Here is an 11,519-nt window from a genome sequence, read left to right as displayed (position 1 = left end):
TGAAAGAAGAACGAATGAACCTGTGAGGAGTATGATGTATGGAGATTCGATGTTTCAAGGTGTGCAGAGTAGAATGTTAGAGAAGTGTTTGCCTGGAGGAACGACAGAAAGTGTGGTGATGGAAAAGAAGCAGAGTGAAAATGTGGCTGAGATGATGGTGAAGGTTAGCCTGAATGACTTTAGAGGTAGTGTGAATCAGGTAGTGAGCACGCATGCGTGTGTGTGTGTGTGATTTGAAACTGATGTTAGGGATTGTGTAACAAAATGAGAAGGAAGATGAGTCGATAGCAAGAATATAGGAAGTGAAGTCTGGAATAGGTAGGATGCTTGAAGTGCATTTGATGATAGAAGGAAGCTGTCAATGAACACAGAAGATTAAGGCATTTGGAGAGACTATTATATTCTGAGCAAGTGAGTAAGTTACAGCAGAAATTAGTGTTGTCAGGGTGAAAGGTAGCAGGGAGGACCTCACATATGGATAGTGGCTTGGAAGAGGAGATAACATGTAGCATACTGCATAGCAGAGTGGAAGCTGCAACAATAGTTATGGACATAATGACAATGAATTGGTTTTACTATGTACATATGCCAGGTGTATTAGTAATAAAGGAAATGAGTTTATGGCATAATTCATTCGGTGTATCCAAAGATTAGTGATAATCAGCAAAACTTGATAGACAAAGGAAAATAACTACACAGGAACAGAAATAAGGACATAGCATATTTCAGCAGGATAGGAAAAGAAAATAGGGTGATTGAGTGTTATTTATGGTTGGCAACTGAGTTGTGCCCTTTAAAAGTAGAGAATCAGGAGAGAAATAGTACTGGTGGGTACTGCATAGTTCTAATTTGCCTAAACAATAATCTTCTATATTACCTAGTTGGATTTATCTACTAAATTGGCTATTGAATGGTATTAATTTGTCTTAATGTTTCCTCTTCATTACCCTCTGTATATTTTCCAGTTGGATGAGGAATATAGAGGTGATGAGCAGGATATGTTTAATCAAAATAACTTAGCAAATGCAAAATGAGTAACGATTACTGGGAACTTTCACTAAAGCAATATAAACTGGGCTGAGGAAAGAGCATTCAGTAATAAAGCAAATTTCTGAACTTCTTGAGGGACAAATGTCTAGGCAGCATGTGGTGGAGGAAACACAATGATTAAGAGCTTTATATTTGGTCACAGCATTAAAGGATCTCATTATGACTGATATGTCCTTTTCCCCATATGGCAAGAGTACTATGTAGCCCTGACTTGAAGGATGGCTAGGCATGCAGAAATGTCAAGAAGAAAAGAATTTATGCAGAATTATATAAGGTTTTTTGATTATCATAGACTTAGAAACCAGCATGAGACAGGACAATGGATTTGAATAAAGAGAGATATATAGTGCATAGGAGCTAACTAACTAGATAAATAAATAAAAACATTTGTTAGCAGCAATTGCAAACTGCATACTTCAAAAAAATAAGATAAAACAATTGGGAGTAAAATGGATGAATGGGAAAATCAATCAGGCAAAAATTGCAGATGAAAAAGGTACGGAAGACATAATAAAGAGAGCAACAAAGAATACTTGAATAAAAAACATAAGGCTTAAACTAGGATGGTGACTAACATAGTAAGGAGAGAAAAATTAGAATATGGAAGAAGACCAGAACTGCAATCCAAGAATTATTATTATTATTATTATTTCAATATTTTATTCAATATTATATTGCAATAAAAATATATATATACATATGTCTAACTAGTGTCATCCTCAGATAAGCTTATTAAAAAGCTTCGAGGATGCAAGCTGAGACATTATCTCATCCGAGATCAACAGAAAAAAAAAAATAAAGATAAATAAATAAATAATTTATTACATTGAAAAAAAATATTATTAAAGTTGTAAAATCTCATTGTTCATTGATGCTGCTGTTGATTTTTTATTTATTTTTTATTTATTTTAATTATTATTGTGAAAAGTGAAATGAATGCATATAGCATGATAATAATAATAATAATAATAAATGTAATTGTTAATGTGAATTGTGAATAAAAATGAATCGTAAAATTAAAATGCAAATGACAAAATACAAAAATAGCTGTTTAACTGTTTATATGTAAAACTAACTGTAAATTGCTTTTGTTAGGATTACAATTAATTTTAACATTAATTATAATATTACATTGCCCTAATCATAATAATTTTAACAACATGTAGCAAAATGTACCCTGCACTCATGTAATTTCTTTGAAAGATAATAAACTGTGTTAAATAAATATATATATTATTATCCTAGGACCCCACTTTGACTCATCTAGAAGATTCCCTTGCATTAAACACATTCAAATTCTTTGCAGACACCACGCTCTCAGGCGATGCATTCCAATCATTCACTACTCTCTATGCAAAAAACCTACTTCTCACTCCCTTGCTCACACCCTCCTTATACAGCTTCCAGGGATGATAATGTTTTTTCCCAATCCCCTACCATTATATGAAAAACCTCTTCAATGTTAATCCTATAACAACACCATACCAACTTGTATATATCTATCCAGGGCCAGCAGAAGCGGGCATGCAGAGTATGCAGAGCACCGCTACGATGGGGGCGCCGCTGCCAGGGAGCAGTTCATAAGTTAATTTTTAAGAAACAAAATTTTTATCATAAAAACAAAATAATTCTTAGAATGATCAATATTAAAATAAATGAGGCCGTATACACTGAATAAAAATTAAAAAAAAATGTATATTGCCACCTTTTTGATCAGCCGGCTGTTTACAATTTTGCAGCTACAGCAGGCTAAATGCTTGCCTGCAGGATGTTGTGTCTACTGCAGTCTATCTAAAGTGAAACGTTGAACAGTTTTTATGTGCAGAAACGAATTTTCATACAAAACATTCGTTGCTAGTTAAACAGTCATATGGTACACATCTCAGTAGGCTACTGACAGTAGCGCAGTGCAGACTATTATTTCGTCTCTGTGTCGTGTTATGTAATAATTTCTTGTGGGTATAAAATAGAAATGGAATCAAAAATTTAAAAAAAAAGTTATCCGGTGCACAAAATCATAAGCATCACGCTGCAAAAGAAGCACATATTAAGAAACAAACTGGGGCTCTTAATAAATTTGTTAAAATATTCTGATGCAGATTGTAACCAACTCGATACATCAGAAATCAGAGTTGAAGAACCGTGCACATCATCCAGTTAGCATGAAGATACTATTGCAACTATTGAACAAGATAGTTGAACATGATTTAAGTGAAAAATAGTTAGGATTTAGTCAACTACAACATGGTTTAGTTGTAGTTGACCACAAAACTAACACATTGTTAGTCTCTGTTAATTTAGAAGATCCAAGTGAACGGGGGAAATATTGATGAAAAATTACGAGTTGTTTTAAGTGAAATGGGGCCTGTTCAAAATAAAAATATAATATATCCCAGAGATACATATGGTCGTAAATTTGGCGACATGTATTATAATAGAAAAATAGAAAATGGGAGCTCGTGCCAAGAACATGGCTCATTTATTCCAAAACTTTAAATTCTGTTTTTTTTTTGCTTTTGTTGCAAACTTGTAGCACCTACTGAATCAACTGAATCATCCACTGGAGAAATGTAAGTACAACTTTACATAGACATGAGACTAGTTTAACTCACATGAAAAATTTCTTAAAATGGAAGGAACTTGATAAAAATTAAAAAAAAAAAAACTACTATTGATTTCCAGACTCAAAGCATGTATGAAATGGAAAAGAAACATTGGACAAGTGTTTTAGATCGCTTTATTGAAATTATAAAATTCCTTGGTAGCTGAAATTTAGCTTTTCGCGGATCATCTGATAAATTATATGAAAGAAATAACAGCAATTTTTTAAAATTAGTCGAACTGTTTGGGAAGTTTGATCACGTTATGGAAAATCATGTTGAAAGGGCCCTACAACGAAACAATAGAGTACATTATTTGAGTAAAGACAGTCAAAATGAAATATTGGAAACTTTAAGTAACACAATCAGGGATACAATTTTATTATCAATTCTGAAATCTAAATATTATTCCATAATTTTAGACTGCACACCTGATGCAAGTAAAACATACACATGACCATTATTATTCGCTTTGTTTCCTGTGACAATGGAATTGTCAAGATCAGGGAAAACGTTTTAGGTTTTGCAGATATATCAGATTCCACAGGACGTGGTTTATATGCAACAATAATGGAACAACTGGAAAAATGGAACATTCCCATTGAAGACACGTGAGGTCGAGGGGGCAAATATGGGCTCCAAAATTTGCATTTGAACAAAAATCCTCTAGCTTTTTACGTGCCATGTGCTGCTCATACTCTAAATTTAATCATTAATGATGCAGCCAAAGTGAATGCAGATGCAATTAGTTTCTTTGCAATTATTCAAGAAATATACAATTCGTTCCATTTCTCTTACAAACATTGGGCAATCCATTTAAAGTTCGTAAAAAAATTAACATTGAAACAGCCATCAGAAACACGATGGGATAGTAAAATTAATGCAATCCGCCCTCTACTCTATGATAGGAGAAATTTATGATGCACTTTTTGAAATTTTAAATAATGAAAATTTTAATAAAGAAACTTAGCATGAAGCACAAACATTATGTGCTAAAATAAAGGACTATAAATTTATTTGCTCTCTTATAACTTGGTATGATTTACTTAACAGAATAAACCCTGTGAGTAAAATGCTTCAAGACAAAAATATGAACATTACACTTGCTTTAGAATCTATCGAAAACTTAAAAATATTTTTACAAGAGTATCGATCAGATACAAATTTTAAAGAAGTTCTAAAAATGGCAAAATAGATGGGTGGAGAACAAGAATTTAAAACTGGTACGGAAGTTCGATGCCGAAATAAGACACGACAATTTGACTACGAGCATCATGACGAAACGCCACAATTGCCAGAAGATAAATTTAGAGTGAATGTGTTTTATACACTTCTAGATGTTGCAATGTGTTCGTTAATAGAACGTTTTGAACAACTAAAAGATATGATAATTTCAATTTCTTGTATAGATTACTACAAATTAATAACGAAGATTTACGAAAAATTTGTGACGATTTAGAGATTCTCTTGAAGGACTGCGACAATAAAAACATAAATGCAATAGAACTATATGACGCGCTATGTGCTTTCTGGGATATTTTTCGGATGGATAATTTAAATATTCAAAAGCCCTTTCGATATTCTTAATTTTATTGTGTCCAATAATTTATCTTTCCCTAACTTTTCAATTGCTTTAAGAATACTATTAACCTTAACTGTTAGTGTAGCGAGCAGTGAATGTTCCTTTTCCAAGTTGTAATTGATTAAAACCTACTTAAGAACAAGTATGTCACACAAAGTATGTTAGTTTGGCGTTAATAGCTATTGAAAATGATATATGTGCAGAATTAGATGTTAAGATCATTATTTCTAATTTTGTGAATATGAAATCAAAAACCTTAAAATTTTAATAAAAAAATTTCAAGTATATTTATGTAATTTAATTTATTTTCTGTTATTCTGTAAAGATATTATTTTTTGAATACTTATATTAAATGTTCTAATTATTTCTGAATTCTTTTATTGTTTTCTCATCTATCTTGAGTTTCTTTTAATTTCCTAAAAGATAGTTCAACTTATGAAAATTATTGCAAGTAACTAAGAATTTAGTAACTTGTAAAATGCAAGAATTTTTTAAACTTTAGTTCAAATAAATTTTAACTTTAATTAAAATTCATTTTAATTTTGTTAGCGATTCGGGTCGGTGAGAAGGCTATAATCCCTGTATCATTATATTCAACGATTAAAGTGAAGTGGCTTTATCAAAATTTGCTTTAACTTTTGAGAATTTTTTGAATATACAGGTTTTTAACGATTATCCTGCCTAGTCAACACTCCCAGTTCATTACATTTAGCGAACCAACATGTGGCTGTTCTGTCAAAATTTATTTAAGAAATTTCAAATAATTTAAATTTTTATTATCGTAAAAGAACTACACACTTCCAGATCGTTACAGGGGCACTTAGATAAAAATTGCACGCGGGCGTTAACGACCTTAGCCGGCTCTGTGTCTATCATATCATCCTTCTTCCTCTTATCCACTACACTCAGTAAACTGCATCTTCTCAACATTTCTTCATATTATTCCACATTCTAGAGTTAAGAAACTACTGTGGTCAATCACCTCTAGATCCTTTCCAACCCAGAATCCAAGGAGTTGTTTTCATTATGTGGCCATTAAGAGAAATGATTATGGACAAATAACTTTCCTGAATGGAAATGGTCGTTGGTGAACCGATGCAGATAATGATGTAGCAGAGCTGTTTAATGATCACTTTATTAGGGCGCTTCATCCAGGTAAAGCTGGATGAAGCACCCTAATTTATTCTTAGAGGGACAGAGAGGGTTGAAGCATTAGAAGTGAATAAAGATTCTGCATACTGAGCACCCGAGATATGAATAAGGCAGTAGGACTAGGTTTTTCCAGGTGCTTTAAGGGTGTGTGTGTGTGTGCTAAGGAACTGCTATTGACCTGACTGTTTAATGAAAGTCTGACCACAGGGAAGTTCCTAAGCAGTGGAAGAAACATACATTAGTGCCACTGCATCAGGCCAGTGAGAATAACATCATTTGTTAAATCCAGAATGGATTTGTTAAAGAATATTTTTGTTTTAATAATCTGGTTGAATTTTATAATAAAGAAACAATAGCAGTGGATGAGAGAAGGCATACACTGTTATTTTCCTGGATTTTGCAAAGACATCTGATAGGATGGCAAAAGACTAGCTGATATTTAAGTTGCAATATGTGGGGTTTTAGATGTGTTAGTGAAGTGGATTAAAAATTAGGAGGGAAAGTTAGCCCTCAGCTTGATAAGGGCGGATTGGCCTCTGGTCCTAATACATATAAAGTTAAGGCACTTCCACTTACTTTATGGCACTTAAACAATTTTTAGATTAAGGATCTTAGTGATGCCGTAAGGATGTAGAGAGTTTAGGTGAAAGAGAAGTTTATTTTGGCTGGTACATATGATTTAGCAGGTGAAAAGCGTGGTATGCAAAAAGACATGAAAGAGTTGCTAGTGCATGTGAAAAAGAAGAGTGAGAATGTAAAAAGTGAGTCTTTTCCCACAGTATGATAGAGGCAAGCTGAAACAGAGAGCTATGATCTCAAATGAATCAGTCAATAAATTGTGCAGAAGGAATGCTGCGAAGTTTGTAGATTTGTGGAGTGGGTTTGAGGGAAAGAAGGATTTATTTAAGGTGGATGGTCTGCATCTAAATTAATTTGGTGTTAGGAGTCCTGAGAAAGTATTGTTCAGTGAGAGGTCAGGGAAACTAGAATATTTAGGGAAAATGCAGGTGAGCATGGGTTCAGGCAACCTAAAAGGTAGTAAGTGGGAGAATGATAAAATGATGCAAAATGCAGCACCTGCAGTTCTCAACTTGAGCAGGTCAGATAACACAAAATATAATGGGGTATTGCAGTTGATGTATACTACTGCTAAAGAATTTGAAATAAGGGTGAGGACCTTTTGGCATTGGTTAGTACCACTTGGCCAAAAGTTATAGGGATTAGTGAACAAAGGATGTCTTCAGAGAGGACAGAAGGAACAAGACAGGAAAAAGAGATTTTGCTGATGGTAGCTGAGAGCAATTAAAGCCAAACAGAGTAGAAGTACACTGCTTGAAAAGATGCCCCCCCCCACAGGCAAGATGTATCTTTCCCATGTATACTGAATCACATGTTTGTAGACAGTATAAATTGGAAGAATATGTTGCTCCCAAGTCAGTGCAACTGGGTTTGGGTGGTTGCAGAAAGGTACTGACAGGGTTTCAAAGAGGTGTTGTGATAGAATACCATGTTGTAGGCCAATCTGTTTTTGGCAAATTGTTGACAAATTGGGCCATTCCAGGTTAACAATCAGTGATACCATACCGAGAGGGAAGTGCAGGGGGTTAACTGCAAGTGCTATCCACAGTGGACAACCGACCACACTAACAGAACATGACTGTAGGATGCTACGAAGAATGTAAAAACCACCATTTATCAACCATCACGTTAAATGTGGAGTTCCAGTCATTAAATGGAACATGAATCTGCACAAAAACATTCAGAACTGAGATTCACAATATGGGTTTCCATGGTAGGACCGCAATATGCAAGTCCCACATTATTCGAACTAACATGCAGTGGAGTTTTCAGTAGTGCAAAGAGCATGTACAGTGGGACATGGAAGCTTGTAATGGAGTGATGAATCGTGGTACATCCTCTACTGAGCAGATTTCCGGGTGGGTGTTGCAGGTCCAAGGCGAATGTCTCTTACCAGAGTGCATAACCCAAACTATGAAATTTGGAGGTAGTAGTGTGATGGTATGGGCCTGTTTTTCCTGGTTCAGCCTCAGACTTCTGTTGGGGGGGGCATGAACATTGAACTCCAGGAGGTATGTGAACGTTCTGGACCATTTCTGACAATTGTCTCTTTCAGCAAGACAATGCACAGTGTCATAATGGCATTGCTGTAAATACATGGTTTGTGGACATTAATGTCACAACACTTGACTGTCCTCCACAGAGCCCTAATCTCAACCCTGCTGAACATCTGTGTGATGAACTGGAGCATTGGGTGAGGTCAAGATACATCCACCCTCACAACAGTCCAGGACTTCATTACTTGCCTACAAGAAGAATGGTTTACAGTTCCCATTGATTACTATCGTACACTTATAGGAAGCATGTCCCACAGGAGTGCTGCAGTTATCGCAGCAAAAAGAGATCCTACATCTTATTAAGGTGACACCATGGCAGTTTGCTCCTCATACTATGGTGTCCATTGACTTCATTCCAAGCAGTGTACATCAGAAGGACGGATTCAGAGTGCACTTTGAGGCTATCTGGAGTGAAAGGACAAAGTACAAGTTTGTAATCCATGGGTTATAAGGGAGAATATAGATGACATGTACTCAAATTAGCAAAGCAGAATTTTCTGTTAAAAAGGGATATATATGGAATTACAAAGCAAGTGATTATTACAAGTTGAGAAGTCAGCTTTCAACTTCAACAGTGCAATGGCATGAGAATTTGGAAGGGGGATATGTTGATGCATGGAAGGTGATCAAGAGTGGGGGGGGGGGGTGTTTGAAGAAAAAAGTATCACAATGTATATTCAGAGTCATAAGGATAAATCTTGGTAGGACTTATATGGATGAATAACTTCTTTAAGCAGGAGTCACAAAGAAAAGGTTGTGGAGGGATTGTAAAAAAGAAGGTGATAAGCATGCCCAGGAGCATTATAAGGCATAGGCAAGAAGGGTGACCTGTATGGTAAAGAAAGCTAAAGCTAATTATGAGAGAAAGCTAGTTGATCAGGCCAAAAGAAATCCTAAAGAGCTATTTTGCTATGAGGCAAGTAAAACAAGGAATGACTATGCAAGAATGAATTTAAAAAGTGCTAATGGTGGGAAGGTAACAGAACTAAACAAAATGGTTGAATTAGGAGTGATCATTTTGCAAGGATGTACCATCTAGGTGGTGAAATTGACTGAGAGGAGAATAAAGGTTGTAGAAATGGAGGTGCTTAAAATATTGCAGAACCTCAATATGAACAGAGCCATGGGATCAGATGGCATATTGGCCCATGTATTAAGAGACTGTTTAATTTAATCCTGAATACAGGGAAGTTTCCTGGTCCTCTTAGTCCCACTGCATAAAGGAAGCTCCAGGACAGAAGTGGCAAATTATAGGAAAATCAACATCTTCTTAATGGTGGTTTAAGGTAACAGAGAAATTGGTTAAAGACAGAATTCAGGACTTGATGGATATCAATATGATACTCGTATTCCTATGTGTTGTCCTCTCTATAAGGGACAACATGGTTTTGTGAAGGTAGGACCTTAGTAATTAATTTGCTTACGTTTTATAATAAAGATGCAGTGGAGTTGGATAAGGGAAATGGATACCCTGTGATATTGCTAGACTTTGCAAAAGCATTTGACAAGATTCCACATAGAATTCTATTGCATAAATTGGAGCAAATGGGGATGGATATTAATCTGGTGATTTGGATTAGAGGATGGCTGATGGATATCAAAGAGTGGTTTATGGAGAAGTTGAGTCCAGGAGAAGGCAATGACTAGTGGTGTACCACAAGGATCAGTACTTGGTCCTCTGTTGTTTAATATCAATGATATAAGAAATTATTTGATGGGAAATATTTGGTTGTTTGCTGATGATGCAAAACTGGGAAGAGTGATGATAAATGAAAGTGATAAAGATCCTGAAAGGAGACTTAAATAGACTAGCAGTATAGCAAAGGTAAATGGCTGCCAGTTTAACGTGGCCAAGTGTCAGCTGATGGAAGGAAGAGATCACAAGTTGTGTAATATATTGATGGAACTACATTGCAGGAAACCAATGTGGCCAGAGACTTTGGGATAATTGTAGACAGGGAGTTGAGAGGACATATTGTAAAGGTAATCAAAACAGCACATCAGAAGGTTATTCTTCCCCTATATAAGGCTTTAATAAGACCACATAAGTCCAGATCCAAGAGTCCACAGATCTGGACTCTCAGATTTTGTGGGTATGAAGAAGAGGATCCAGAGGGACAAGTGACAAAGACTGTGAGAGGTCTATGGAATGCTCCCTATAAGAATTGATTAAGAGTCTGTGGCTTCAAACTTTAGCTGATAAATGAAAAAAGAGGAGACATTATAGAATCATTTAAGTTATTAAAGGGGTTTTATAGGATTGACTTGACAGTGAAGACTTTTTCCAGTACATGGAAAAAAAGGGAGAGAACAAGGTGGTCACCAGTAGAAGTTGTGTAAGAGTGTGGTTAGCAAGGATGTTTGGACTAGGTTTTTGCTTGGAGGGTGGTGAATGGGTTGCCAGATGTGGTTGTGAGTGCTTCATCAGCGAATAAGTTTAAGGAGAAGTATGATAGGCATTGTGTGAATTATGGCTAGTGTGCAAATAATGGATCTCCCATAATGAGTATTCAGACTCCATGGAGATACCTGTATAATAATAATAATAATATTTATATTGCAACATGTGGGGTTTTAGATATTTAGCTAGTGGAGTGGATTAAAAATTAGCCTTTCTGATATATATCAGAGAGTTGTGTACAGTGGAGCAGCATTCGAAAGTAGGAATGTTACAAGTGCAATTCCGCAGGGTTAAGAATTGGGACCTTTACTGTTTAACTTTATTATGTCAATGATACTGTCATTGGAGCACATGAGGATACTCACTGTTTGCTGATGATCTGAAGTCAGGGTTATTAGTAATGCAACAGTGCTGATGTTAGGGCAATTCACAAGGATTTGAATAGCCCTAACATCAGCACTGTTGCATTACTTCCGCCCACTTCTTGCAGCATAGGATTTGAAGCCGGAAATGTGGGCAAAAAGAGTGGAATTTCAGTTTTATACAGCCATATATAAAGTTTTGAAATTTGGGATCCAGAGAGGGGAGACTGCAACTTT

The 11,519-nt window shown here is 35.5% G+C and overlaps 1 non-coding gene across 1 annotated transcript; it reads left to right on the top strand.

The window, feature by feature from the left end:
* The first annotated feature begins 6,864 nt into the window (after positions 1-6,864).
* On the top strand, positions 6,865-6,984 carry LOC150101581 (U6atac minor spliceosomal RNA). The gene has a single exon (XR_016549100.1). It is a non-coding gene; the product is annotated as a U6atac minor spliceosomal RNA (small nuclear RNA).
* The last annotated feature ends 4,535 nt before the right edge of the window (positions 6,985-11,519 follow it).

This window comes from Typopeltis vanoorti, chromosome 11 (genome assembly GCF_054136105.1).
Source record: "Typopeltis vanoorti isolate ZY-2024b chromosome 11, IOZ_Tvanoo_1.0, whole genome shotgun sequence".
NCBI lineage: Eukaryota > Metazoa > Arthropoda > Arachnida > Uropygi > Thelyphonidae > Typopeltis > Typopeltis vanoorti.
The sequence above is the reverse complement of the archived record's forward strand: the minus strand, read 5'-3'. Positions and strand labels throughout refer to the sequence as shown.